The sequence below is a fragment of the Neolamprologus multifasciatus genome, chromosome 16 (genome assembly GCF_963576455.1).
Source record: "Neolamprologus multifasciatus chromosome 16, fNeoMul1.2, whole genome shotgun sequence".
NCBI classification, from domain to species: Eukaryota; Metazoa; Chordata; class Actinopteri; order Cichliformes; family Cichlidae; genus Neolamprologus; species Neolamprologus multifasciatus.
The window spans coordinates 30,025,777-30,039,534 of record NC_140454.1 but is presented as its reverse complement, the minus strand read 5'-3'; the positions used below and the strand labels follow the sequence as shown (position 1 = coordinate 30,039,534).

Below are 13,758 nucleotides of genomic sequence, written 5' to 3'. Positions count from 1 at the left end.
TAGTGTTTACTCTGGGGATTTTAAGCAACAGTACAATGATCCTACTACTACTAAACAGTTTAACACTAACTTAACCCTTTAACTCTTCAGGAGCCGGCACAACATTGTCACATAATAAAACAAACATATTTTCCACCTGGGATGTTTTCCCTTGAGTTAAGCATTTAACCAGCTTCTTAAAGCCCTGCTTTTCCACCGTGTTACTTCATCAGTAATTTCCACCCACTGTTTGCTCTTCCAGTCATATGGAATCGAGCTGAGTGCTCCGGTAATGCTCAGTGATGTGCATCTTTTGGGTTGGGTTGCCAGCTGCTAGTATCTCCTCCCTCGTAGCCTGGGTGTACTGAATGGTGTGTTTTTGGCTCAAGTGGGGAAACAAGTTTGTTGTTTTCACCTTTAGCAGGAACAGCTTTCTTGTGTATTGTTGGAGGTTGTTAAAGTAGCTCCCTTTTTAAACAATAGCAGTTTAGATACTATATCGTCATTGCATGCTGACAAACGGCTCTCGCTCTCAGACATCCTTGTGCTTGCTTTATTGTTGCATAAACTACGGAAGTAAATGCAACGTGGCTCAGTCAAACAGGGCTCTTTTGAGGTTGAAATGTCCAGCCTCAATCTACCACGCTTAAAGCCATCTGCGCCAGAGAAAGTATCATGACTGGCCATGCCCTTTGCCACTAACTTCCAAATAAGCTGGGATTTGCTAAAACAAATGCTGCTGAGAGGCTGATTCTTCTTACAGATTTTCACCAGCTCATTAAATGGCCAGTATCACCAGCTGTTTTCAGTCCTGATAAATATGGCCAGTGGGAGTGTTTCTGCTTTGAAATGGCATTAGTCTCCATTAGGAAGTATATTCAGTTCAACCTTCAACTGAGCATGTGAGTCTAAGACCCATCTTTCTAATTTCCCTTGCCTGGTTTTTTAACTTGTGGTTTTCCCTACTCTTTACTTTTATTGTTTTTTATGGTGTTTAGTTTGGCATTGGTTGGGTTTAGTTAAAATAAACTACTTGTTTAAGGTTTGGAAGAGCTTAAACTAAACCTTTCATACGTAATTAATCATTTTACAATAACAATTACAACTGGACTTGTTCACATAATTTTCTTTACGTCTGCATAATCTGCTCTGCTGTGTTTATCATTGATTGGAATTTATGATAACAGTCTACTGCATCTGTTCATTGGTAACAGACTGAGGGTGCTAGCAAAGTGTCTGATTAAAACATTGATAATGGCTGATGGCCAAAATTTTTAAAGCCAATTTTATTGTCTGTTATGCTTTACCCAGAGCATTTGTTTTCATCTTGCCTTTGTAATACCAACAAATAGGGGATATTTCATTTCTAATTAGGTGTTTTTCTTCTTCTCCTTGGCTCCAGTGTACAAGTGTATCCAGTACGATCTTTGCAAAAACTGGTGACAAAAATTCTGTCCCAGCCACAATAAATTGTGACCCACTTTCATATAAATAATATAAACATGAATGACAGTTCCATTACTGGGATTATCAGTGATCTAATCATCAAAGATATAAAATTAAAACCGTTATTAAGCCACAATCTCTGTGACAGCATCCCATAAAGCTTCATATGCTATTCTGTATCAATTCATAGTGGTGTTATTTAAAGCACACATACATAATCTTTTCCCGTTGTCATTTAATGCTGTGGAAACCCTAATGTAGCATGAAGAATGAGCCATTTACAAAACCTACAAGTCACAGAGTCCCTGCACTGACTTTTTTCTCAAACGCTTCCAAGAAAGCTGTCTGAAGTTTCTGTGTTTGGGTCAGAACACTGCAGGTTTCAAGATGTTAATGCCAGCTTGCACATTCTGTACTAAAACCTTGACATCTGCCCAGTGCACGCAGAGTTCTGCCCCTCAGGAAGTGAGATGGGCTAGAGCCAGTCTGGTGCTATCTGGATGTTCTCGGTCTCTTATCTACCACTTCCAGCATGTTTGGTACTGGATCTGTGCTGCTGCTCGCATGATGGTGTTTTGCTATCAGGAAACTTTCGTTATGGAGCCCAGAGGGAGAAAAAGGGTTCGATACGTTTAGAAGAGTTTATTTTTGAAAGAGGATTATTATATGGGTCAGGATGGTAGATGCTAGCCCACCATGACCTCAACCATTTAGAAACACACATCCTCCGCAATTACTTTATCCACTTGTTTTTCTGTCTGGTGGTCAACAGCTTTTGGCATATTTTGAAGAAGTTATTGAAAGATTTAATTTGACTTGTTTCATTCCTCCATGGCATATCACTCTGACTTGATTAGGTGAAATATACTGTGTCCGATTTACTATTACACTAATTTTAATCCTCTTGTGTGATTATACTCGTATGAATACTTTCTCTTTGTATGCTTTTGGAAGTTTTTTCTTCTCTTAAAAAAGTTGAGCTGGGTTCGTGTCCTGAGCCTCTAAGTCCCTTTGAGTCATGTTTAATATTGGACCATATGAATAAACTTGACTTTACTTGGAATTCCAGATCAAGGCATGTTTCATAGTTTGTTTTTGAGTCCACTTTCTGCCTAGCTGTCAAAACTTGCCTAAGAGGATTAATCCAGCAGACCTCGCTCTTTCATAACAAGTCACCCACCCCTGTCCTTGTGACTTCAAGCCTCTCGCTGTCATCATATTTTAATTATGATTTTTGGGTGATTGGCTTTCTCCTAATGAGGAGGAGCAGAATAAATTAATTTCATCAGAATGGTGCCGTGATCCTCTGTCATATTCCTGCACGTGCTTTACCAACATGCTCAGACTGAAGCCTGTCATTGTAGGCTTTTTTTTTTTTTAACATTTTTTGTGCAGGGTACTGAATTGCCTCCTCGGTAGTTATCACTTTTAATTTAAATAACTGGACTGTTTACAGCCTACATTTAAAGTAAATTTGATGGTAACCATTGCAACCTAAACACCTGTTTCCTTAATAAGATTCCACTTTTCTGAAACATAAACTTAGTGCTTGAGGGGATATGGAAATGACAGGCTGTTTGTTATTCCATTCACCAGTTATTGAGTATAATACACACTGTGGGAAGCCAGAAAGGTGAGAAAGTGTTGCTGAAGAAAATCCATTTTGCATTATTTCTCAGCTGGAGAGGGGATAAATTTGATCATGTCACCTTTGTTTTTGCTGAGATGGAAATGGCAACATGGAGAAGGGACGGATTAGATTTTAAGAGAGGAGAGAGGGGTTGGGTTTTGAGTTTTGAATCTAGAGAAGACATACATCTCTTTTTCGTCTCTGAAACTTTTCCTTATCTAAACTAGTGCAGGTTTTCATGATGAAGTTTTTGTTTTTGTTTCTCTGTATGCCAAAAATGGACTTTTGCTGATACATTGTGATAGAACGGTGGACTTGCAGAACTAAGAAATACATAGAGGTTTCTGGCAGAACTTCACACGCCACCAGTGTGCATAGATGAGAGGAATAAGTCAAACACTCAAACTCTGCACTTTTAGTGTGAGATTTTTCATGTGACATCAATCCCAGTCATTATGAAACATTATAGACAACTTATCAGATAAAATGACTGTAAAGTAGGCTTATCAACTACAAGTATAGTTGTTGGTGTCCTTCTAGGTGGTCATATAGTTTCAGATAATGAAATGCATAAAATGCATAAAATCTATTACTTAAAATATAAATAAATATACCTTTGGCCTGTATATATTATAGTTGGGTGATACCAATTTATGCCCCAAATATGGTATTACCTGTAACTGTGAAACCACCCACAACAGACAGAAAACCACTAATCAAGAAATTGAATTAATGTTGAGATTTAGTTACAAAGTCAAAAGCTAAAAAAAAGACATTAAGTTTCACTGAAGGTACATATGAATAAAATCGTATATAATGTCTTTCTTTTTAATATATTTAATGTATTTTAATGTATTTCTTTTGCTTTATTCTTTTGCTTTACAGTAGAGATGCACCAATTGGAATTTTCTTGACCCATTCCATTGTTTTGTAAGTTTAACCTGCCAGTACCACTTTTTGCACATTTAGATTTTCTTTGTATAGAAAACTGATAGCATATACAAACAAAAAATGTACTTTTCTTCAATGCAAAATATTATTTTCATAATAAATGTAATGATTAAACTTTATAAACCAGAGTAAGCTACAGGATCTCTCGCTTAAATAATCAAAAATGAAGTGCTCTGCTGCTGATAAGAGGTACAGTTAATTAACTGACAGTGAGCTGCTGTGCTCCCACCTTTGCCTGGCTATTTTACCTTGGCAAAAAAAAAAAGTAGTTACATCACTTTCTGTTATGTTTATAACTTCAACAGCTAAAAGACAATAACCCCTTTTCACTCATCTCTGTAGTTTCCATCATAACTTCTTTGACCCATTGCTCATACCGAGGCTTCTGGTCTTTGGCTGCCTCTGTGCTCTGGATAGCTTTATCTTTAGCCACTTTGCTTTTGTTAGCTTACTTCAAAAGTCCAAGTTCTGTCAACATGGGTAACAGTTCATCACCTGTAGCTCACATTACCTGTGGTGTACCACAAGGTTGGACTTGAAGCCCTTTTTTATTTTCTATTTATATATACATAGCATACATACAATGCAAAGATATATGTACTGCTGAAACATAATACTAAAAGCTTAGCTGCTCTTTTTGACTATATGGTCTCAATAGCTGGATAGTGTAAAATTTCCTCTCACTAAATGTGCCGAAATGAGAAATCTTATCGTTCAATGTTCCAAACTACATTAACTATTTGAAATGTATTTTTTTTTATCTTGTCTGTGATATGGCTTCTTTATCTTCTCACATGTTTACAAATTAAGGTCAGAAGTCTAGCAAGAAGGTTGCTCTAACATATTATTAGTGTTGCTCGAGGTCTGACCTCATACAGTACACTGACTATTGTATCATCTGTGTTGCCAGAAATGCCTCACATGCTGACTTTAAAATTGCAAAACCTGTATTTCCATATCCAGCAGTGTATATATCAACAAAATCTCACAGGGGGAAGTCACCTAGCTCAAATTAATGCAACACCTTCCACAGTCTGTGCCCTTTAAATCTATCTCTGAATGTCATTTCCCCACAAATTCCTCAGGCACTTTTATGATAACTATGCATTACTACAGGCTAACACATAATAGAAAACTTTGGCCCTCATTTATCAAATGTGCAGACAGCACACTTTAATCTCGAGTGTGTCCTTTCTGAAGTGCTAATTTGAACTCTGATATCGTGCTGAAAAATGTCACAGTCCAGTGAAGGTTTGATAGAATCTCCACTTCTGTGATAAAATGTAAAAACAAGATTCACTTTAGAAGAAACTTGGGATTGCAGATCTTATAAAGGCAAAGCAGACGTGGCGTTCTAGTAAATGGGCTCAGCTGTCATATGGCTTTTGGTTTCTGAGTGCCACACAAGCGTATCATTGATTTTCCCTGTTTTTTTCAACATTGCATTTTTGAGAGTGATTGATCAGTGTGTTTGTTTGCTTTCTTTAAGCCATTAATAAACACTGAAGGCCCACAAATCTCTATAGCTGGGACGGTGCTGTAAATCCAATAGTCTGCATGAATAAAAATAGTTTAAGGTATTGGACATGAGACCAGGCTCATGGTGCTTGATTACGCCATGAGCTAAGTCTGCACCTCATTCATCAGGCACGAACTAATGTAATAAAAATATAGTTCACCCACTTTTTCAGTTATATCCTTATTGACTGATTGCAGTGTTTGTTTTCATTATTATTAGCATTTTTTACACCCCAGGGGTTGCTTATTGCCTTCCACCTACCAATAAATTACTGTGAAGAGCCTCTGTATGACTTGGATGATTTCAACACAGTGAGAAAAGCAGTCTTAAATGCTTTAGTCTATAAATTGCTTTTCTTAGATTGTTTTAATACACAACATGTAGATGGACAAGGAAGAAATCTTTAGATATCTGCTTAATGTAATCACTGCAGAGTGCAGACGGGTATCATTCATCTTTAAAGGGGTTAGTTTGTTATGAGTGTTTTTTTCTTTCTTTTTTTCTTACTGGCTGTAAAGTTGGCTAAAAACTCGATACTTTGTTTTCTTTAACTCAGACTGGGATTGTTGTAGAAGGTATGAAGTTGGAGATTGTGCTACTTGTAAAGACAAAACTTGCATCAGAGTGTATTAAATGGGTTCAGCCATCATACAGCTTTCGTTTTCTGATTGCCAGATCAGTGCAGCATTGATTTCTTTTCTTACTTTTTATTTTTGAGAGTGAGTGATCAATGTGTTTGCCTTCTTTAAACCATTGATACACACCAAAGTCCAACAAATCTCTACAGCTGGGTCGGTGCTATAAATCCAGTAGTCTGAATGAATAAAAATACTTTATAGCATTGGAAATGAGACAAAATTCAGGGTGCTTAATTGCACTGGAAGCTAAGTCAGCACCTATAATAACTATGCCTTGCACAGCCTATGTATGCACTGATTGTATTATTTGTATATATTTTTTTATTTATTACTTTTCCCCTGACTGCTCACAATGGTCTTTTGGACAATCACAGTACATGCATTTTTCTTACTTATCAAGGGTATTGGAAGGATTTGCATTGGATGTGTGCAGCCTAAGTTTAAACTTGCCCTTCTTCCTCCATGGCTTTGTATTGATGTGGACAGCCACTCATGTCAGCCACAGTATGTGTGTTTTGCTTTTCTTTTTCGTGTTTAATTGAAAGGGTTGCGTGCTAAGTTGTCAGCTAGGTAACTTGAAGAATTGAGGATCATCTGGATACGGGGAAAAAGTCTTAGATGCAAAGATATGGATTTCTGCTTGATGTAATCAGAGAGTAGACCTGCAGGAATAATCTTTCATCTCTGAAAGCTTGAGTCTTAAGTGGTTTTTTTCTCATTTCTTTCTATTTACAGATGATGCAGCACTAATGAGCAGCCATCAGCCTTTAGATGAGTGACTCACAACAAAAACACCTGAACATCAACAGTCTACAGTAACAGTAAGAAACATTATCAGCTATCTTCCGAGCTGTCTGTGAAGTTATAATTATGTGCCGTCATGGTTATACAGCATGCTTCAATCCTCTTCATTTGAGATCCTGCTAATGCGCGTGCTTATTGTTCTGAACAGTGAATATCACTGTGACTGTGGGAGACGGTAGATGGCATATGGTAGCAATCACACCTACAGTTTTGACACATAATTCAGCTGTGTATATTCTCGTCATGGTTCCGCTGCTTTGTGATAAACGCAGACAGGAGTGAGGCGACAGTCCGATGCCGTGTTTTTTATCTTTCTTAAAAAATGTATTTATGCTCACCGGTGACATTTTGATTCTTTTTTCCTTTAGAAGCACATCTTTCAAATTCATGCAGTGCTGGAAAATATTATAAAATGATATACACTGCTATGTTGCTGTCCATATATTCTAGGTCGGTGGTTCCCAGAAGTTTTTGAAACCCTCTCATATGCACACCTGTAAGTCACAAAATATATGAACTGACGTCGAAGCTGCATTTTTATTGCTGTGCAGATTTGGAAACGACTTAATTGCCTATTGATAATACTTGCTCATGAACTGTTCTGCTTCAGTTTTTGTTTAACTCCAGGTTTAGTCAGCTTAGACGTTGTTTGCATTCCCATCAGCTGCATTTACAGTGACAAATCTCTTCATCTCTCATGCTCAGGCAATGTTTGTGACTGCTGCTCAGTCGGAGAACCTGCCTGCCACAAACTATGTTGGTTTACCGTGACGAGCAGCCGCCGTGAGCTGTCATTACTAATGTAAGCTGTAGCTTGTTAGATGTAGTCCAAACCACAAGTACCAATTTATTAATTAGTCCACTTTTATTACCCCTGGATGATGAACTGTTTATATTAAATCCTCTTGTGTGTTTAAATCATAGACTGCCTATAAAAGTTGGATATATCCACTGGGAAGTCACCTGTTTTTTTGAATGGTATGGCATTATACCTGCTTTCATTTTGTCTTTTGGGAACCATACTTGGCCGTATTTGAACAAGAGGGTAGAGTGCTAAATTATCAGCTTATGCTAGCATGGGTCCACTTTACACTGATAGATGACAATTAGTACTAGTGACACCTAAATATACCACTTACAGTTCACTCAGCAAAACTGGATTCCTTGGAGAGGTTGTTAGTTCTGATCAGCACCCTGCAAGCAGGTCTGAACTGTTACTGAACTGTTAAAATGATGCTGCCACTACAAACACAACCAAGAGGTCAAGTTCAGTGACTCAGATTAGCTGAAGTGAAGCTTGGCTGCAATTTATTTATTTAGAGGCACTAGATGTTTTTTTGTTTTTTGTGAGAATGCTCTAAGGCAATTCCACAAAAATAAGCCCTCTTCCCTCTGACTGGGTTGTCTTTAGGGGATCAGGGTGAGTCGTAACTCTTTGGGGGATAATAAATGTTCGGTATAGGCATGAGTAAACAAAAGTAACAGTAGGGCCGGAACCACTGAGACAGTAACTTCTCCCATTTTGCACAGGGTCCGACTGTAACTGGCGTGCTCACTGGCTAATGGTTTGGGATTGACAAATCATTAGCCATCCTGCTCCGTCCTGCATGCCTAAGTATCCTTGGGATTTTGTCCTCTGATGCCTTTATTGAAGTATGAACGAATAGACAGAAAGCACTTGGGTCGAAAAAGCACAGAAAAAAGTGATTGTATGAACAGGTGAAAGAGCTGTTGTATAAAGTGCTTTGAGCGATCAAGTAGAGTTGAGAAGGACTACTTGAGAACCAGTCTATTTACCATTTACAAAGTAGAACCTTTTCTATTCGCTGTGGCACAAAATGAGTGACTGAGACCATAAACTCATCAAAAAAGTGTTTACAGAGGTGAGGTCAGAAAGCTGCTCTCCCGTATGCTTCTGTAGGACTGGAGATCTTTTTACAACCACAGCTATCGCTATCTGGTGGCCTCCAGATAAGATGCAAGTTAGTGTTAGAGCTCTTTCTTTTCTTTCTCTCTTTTTTTCTTTTAATATTCATTTCTATTATCAGTATTCTTCAGTAAAAATCAAAGATAAAATCATGATCCCAAGAAAAAAGCTTTTACAACCAAGCTTTCTTACTCTTTGAGCTAAAAAGTCTAAGCAAGTACTGCATGCCTAAAGCAGCCTAAAGCTCCTTAGAATACGATGACCTGGATGACTGAGAACCTTCACAGACATTTAGGCTGCTTCCTTATTCAGATGGGATCACTTCCTGACCCAGCCCCCAAGGGACCCAGGAATCTTTTGCTTGTTAGGTGAATGTGTAAACCTCTGCAAGGTATTATTTTGGAGACAGTCTGGGCAGATGGGGTCTGATATGCAGACAGTCAGGACATGACGATAAAGAGGAAGAAGACTTTCTGTAAAGCTGTAGTCTTGATGGGTTTTGGCATTTATTTTTTTAAAGCTAGACTTTAGAGTAGCATCCCTCTGTGGCAGCACCTTACTTATGAATTAACGTTGGAGACTTTTTATTTTAAAAGTGAATCATTTATTGTATAAGAGCAATTTAAGCTTCTGTTGACCTTTTGGTTCATATTGAGTGCTTTGCCTTGTAGGACGTTTTGAGTGTTTGTGAGAGTAAACATAATCCTAAAGCTTTCCCCGCTTTCTAATGTAGTCAGTACATTTAGAGGAGTCACTAACAGTAAAATATGGCCTTGTATAAATGACTTTGGCTTGATTTTATGTTGAAGCAGGAGAATGTCTTATCATGCAGAAACAGGGGTGTAGATTAGAGGTAAATTATTGAGATAGAGTTGGATCATAAATGAATCCTTCTTTAAGATTTACGAGTGTGTCACCGCTAATAAAGGAGCGTTTGAATTCCTGTGAAAAATGCCTGCAATCCAGAGGCAATTGAAAATATAATGACTACCTGCTATTGTGTACTGCATTGCTCACTACGGGTTTCTGTCCATTCTATTGGTTTCTGTATTTTTTCCAAAATGATCGTGTTTTAAACTTGAATTTTCACTTTATTTGAAGAGCGTTGCAGGGTCTGAATATTGTGAAACCTGGAGTGATTAAAGGGGAGAAAATGCCAGTGCTGGACAAAAACAGTGGACATACCAGTCGCTGGCTGGGATGCAGTATAAGCATTAATTCATCATTGCTTTAGATGACGGCTCTAGACAGATTTGTACAGTCTTTATCCAAACACTCTGGAGAAGCTGCCATGCCCCTTCAGATATACAGTGCTTGCTCAGCTGTTTCCTTTCCCCAGGAATTCACATTTACTTTCCAGTCAGAACCAAGGCTCCTCCATCGGAGCTTAAACTAGAGAATCTGCTCCCCTCACACCTAAATTACATATGCACTATTTTACGAAATGAAACTCTCTTGCATGCATTCAAGGAAGTGAACTAATTGTAGATTGTTCCGGGCGGTCTAAAAAAGTTAGAAAATACACCCACTAATGGGTCTAAAGTTAAAATTCAGTCTGTGGTTTTTGGAGGAGTGGTGTGTTACTGTAGAACTATTCTAGCCTGGGTTGCCAGATACTGTGTAGAGATTAAGCACAGGTTTTGGTTTCTCCGCAGTCCACATTGTGAACATGAATGTGGTGACAGGCATTTGGGAAGCTGTTCATAAACTCTTTGACCAGTTGTAGTTTGCCAAAAAAACGTCCTTTGCATTTTATTTTCTTTCACAAACACAATGATGCAAAATTCGGATGCATGCCAGACCATTTGAAACTCTTTCCCATAACATTATGACATAAACAGTACTAGCTTTGTGGGCACATTATTGAAAATGTCAGGAAATCGTTTCAGCCTTCTGAGTTGTCAATTTAGATTAAGGTTTTGCGTTGCAGTTAGGATTTTAGGCTGGGAATTCGTGGGATGTGAAAACTACAGCACTAAAAAAGCTTTATTGCATTAATGCTGTAATAGGATTGTAGTTTGTGAAGTTTTCTTGAGCGTTTACTCCCCGTTGTTTCCCATCAAGTAATTCTTTGTAGACTTCTCTTAACCACATTTTGGTGGCGGGTTGTCTGTATTCTTTCAGATTACATGACTCTGTTTTCATTACAGTGTAAGGATTTTGAGTTCATTTTAGGCTGTATGACTATTCATGATTCAACTCAGAGCTACATTTTAGTAGCCTTATTCTCTGAAAGGTGAAGGTCTGTGATTTAATTTCTATGTTCTACTTTTAGCAAGTATACAGAGTCTGCATAAATAGTTTTTGGGTTTCTTTCTTTAACCTACGCAGATGTAGAGTTCATTGTCTGTGGATTGGTTGATTGAATCACAGTGCTTGCTGTGGACCAAAGCTTCCCCTGTGTACTGATTTTGATGGTCACTGTAACCTCATATCTATCTCATTCTTGAGAATATAATACCCCAGGAACATCTGGAGGGAATATAATTACTTTTCACACAAAGGTTCACTTCCATTCATTTTGAAATTGGTACTATCTTGGTAGATGTTTTATATCCCCCAAGACAGTTATGGCCAAATTTATTAATTAGTATAAATTTAAACATAATTTCAGAATTCATTTGCTAATTATGACAAAATTTCAACGCAAATGAACAAAAATTATGAAGTGATGACATTTTATTTTAACATGCAACATGATTTCCAAAAATGCAGTACTGGGCAAAAGTCTTCAGCTGCCCCTCATTTCTTTATATTTTGGTCCCAAAGAGCCAACAGACAGGTACAACAAAGAGTTTCTACAACCACCTATAAAACATGGTGGTGGCTGCATTTCAGCCAGTGGTATTGGAGATCTTGTAACAACTGATGGAATTAGAAAATTACATGAGATTTTGATCTGCAGAACCATCTGGAAAACAGCTGATTGTCACTTGATTCCAAATGCACTGCCAATGCAGTAAAAGCATAGTTGGATAGCAAAACACACAGTGGAACATTATCAGTTTTGAACTGGCCTCTCTAGAGCCAAGACCTCGACATTATTGAAGCAGTGCGGGTCCTTTTAACAGAGAGCAGAACAAAAAAGCAAAATTATCCAAAGAAGAGCTTTGAATGTCCCTTCAAGGAGCCTGGAAAACTATTCCTGAAGGTTACTTGAAGAAATTCAGTAGAACAATTAAAAGTCAACATAATGAATTGTGACTTTCAATTAGAATTGTGCCTGTAACTCTATTTTTGCCTTATATTTCAATACATGGCTGCACATATTTCCCATTTTCCTACCAATTTATAAAGCAGTGAGAAGTGGCTCAAGACCTTTGCACAGTACTGTACTTTTTATAGTCATTATTAAATGCCAGACGATATTTCACAGTGGCTGGCTGCTGAATTGGTGACAATAATGTTCGGTTACCTGTGGCATATTTTACTAAGTACTCATCCAGGATTCATTATCTGATGCTCAGTTAGTACTCTGTAAGCAGCTTACCATTAACCATAAAGCCAGAGTCACACTGCGTTTCCGCCTCAGTTTTTACTAGGGCTGGGCGATATATCGAGCTTTTTGAAAATATCGATATATTTTTATACGAGATATAAGATGTGACAATATCGTTTATATCGATATAGTCTATGTTACGTTATAATTATACTTGTGGAGCCGCAAGTTTGCCTCTCTTTCGTCCACTTTTGTCTCTACGCAACGTTACTCTGCCTCGCCTCTCCTTCACTGAACACAACTCCCCCATCGCTTCACCTGCAGGCAGCAACAAGATGGACACGGCAAATCTCCGTTAACGAGTTACTGCGCATCGCCCCGTGCGTGGGGCTGGACGGCGTCAAGTGTTAACAAGCTAACTAAGCTAACGACCTAACCACGCTAACGCCATGCAGCCCAGAGGCGCTGCACAACCTAAAATACTTTCATTTTCTTAAAAGTTGACAGCGCGCCTTATGTATGAATTCTGGTTGTGCTTGATGACCGCGAACCTATTTTATGTGGTACACAGCGCTCAGCAATCTGTCAAAAAAATGTTTTAGTACGACTTTGCTAAGCTAGGGGGCTGCACCGCTTGATGGATTGTCGGAGCATTACGGCTACCGAGGAGCCTCGCGGAGTGATACGTACTGTGCTTCAACGTGTGTATAAGGACCATAAATGGCACCTGTTTACGAAGCGGATTTCAAACTCCAGGCTGTCAGTCACGCGGTAGAATTTTGGAACAGAGCAGTTGCGAAATCTGTCTCTATGTTATTATGCTCAGCGTCTTTTAGTTTACATTTTGACTGCACAATTGTGAGCTTTTTGTTATGCACAAAAACAACATTGTTTTAGTTTATTTATGGAGCATTATTAATTAATAAATGCTCATAATTAATTTTTGTTTAATTTTTTCATGTACATCTGTGCTGTATGTTAATAAAAGTGCCTGTGTGACATCTGGGACACAGCTTTAACTAAGAACTCTCTTTTTGTTCTTACTTTATGGCTTAAAAAAAATATTGAGATATATATCTTATATCGCCATCCAGCTAAAAAATATCGAGATATGAATTTTGGGTCATATCGCCCAGCCCTAGTTTTTACATACATTTTTCATGGATGTTCACTGTTAAAGATCTGCCATTTGGAAGGCTTAATAACAAATCCTTCTATGTTTTGTTTATTTGTGTGTTTTTTTTGTTTTTTTTACAAAGACATCTATTAGAGAAAAACATGTCCGACATAAAAGGCAAAAACACACTTCATAGTCTTATTAAATCAATGTGTCACTGTAACGTCCCCAGTCCTCAAACCCGGCATCATGGACACACAGTACGACATCTGCTAGTTGTGTTTGGTTTGTTTGTGTGGAACCCCTGC

General features: G+C 38.1%; 1 protein-coding gene across 3 annotated transcripts in view; it reads left to right on the top strand.

The window, feature by feature from the left end:
- Positions 1–13,758, top strand: part of LOC146501052 (PTB domain-containing engulfment adapter protein 1) — a 99,532-nt gene that overhangs the window by 29,943 nt on the left and 55,831 nt on the right. Inside the window, exon 2 of one of the 3 annotated variants that reach the window (XM_085136665.1) lies at positions 6,899–6,984. The exons of the other annotated variants lie outside the window; for them this stretch is intronic. The gene's annotated coding sequence lies outside the window, so the exon portion shown is untranslated. The remainder of the gene's footprint in view (positions 1–6,898; positions 6,985–13,758) is intronic. 3 annotated transcript variants of the gene reach the window in all.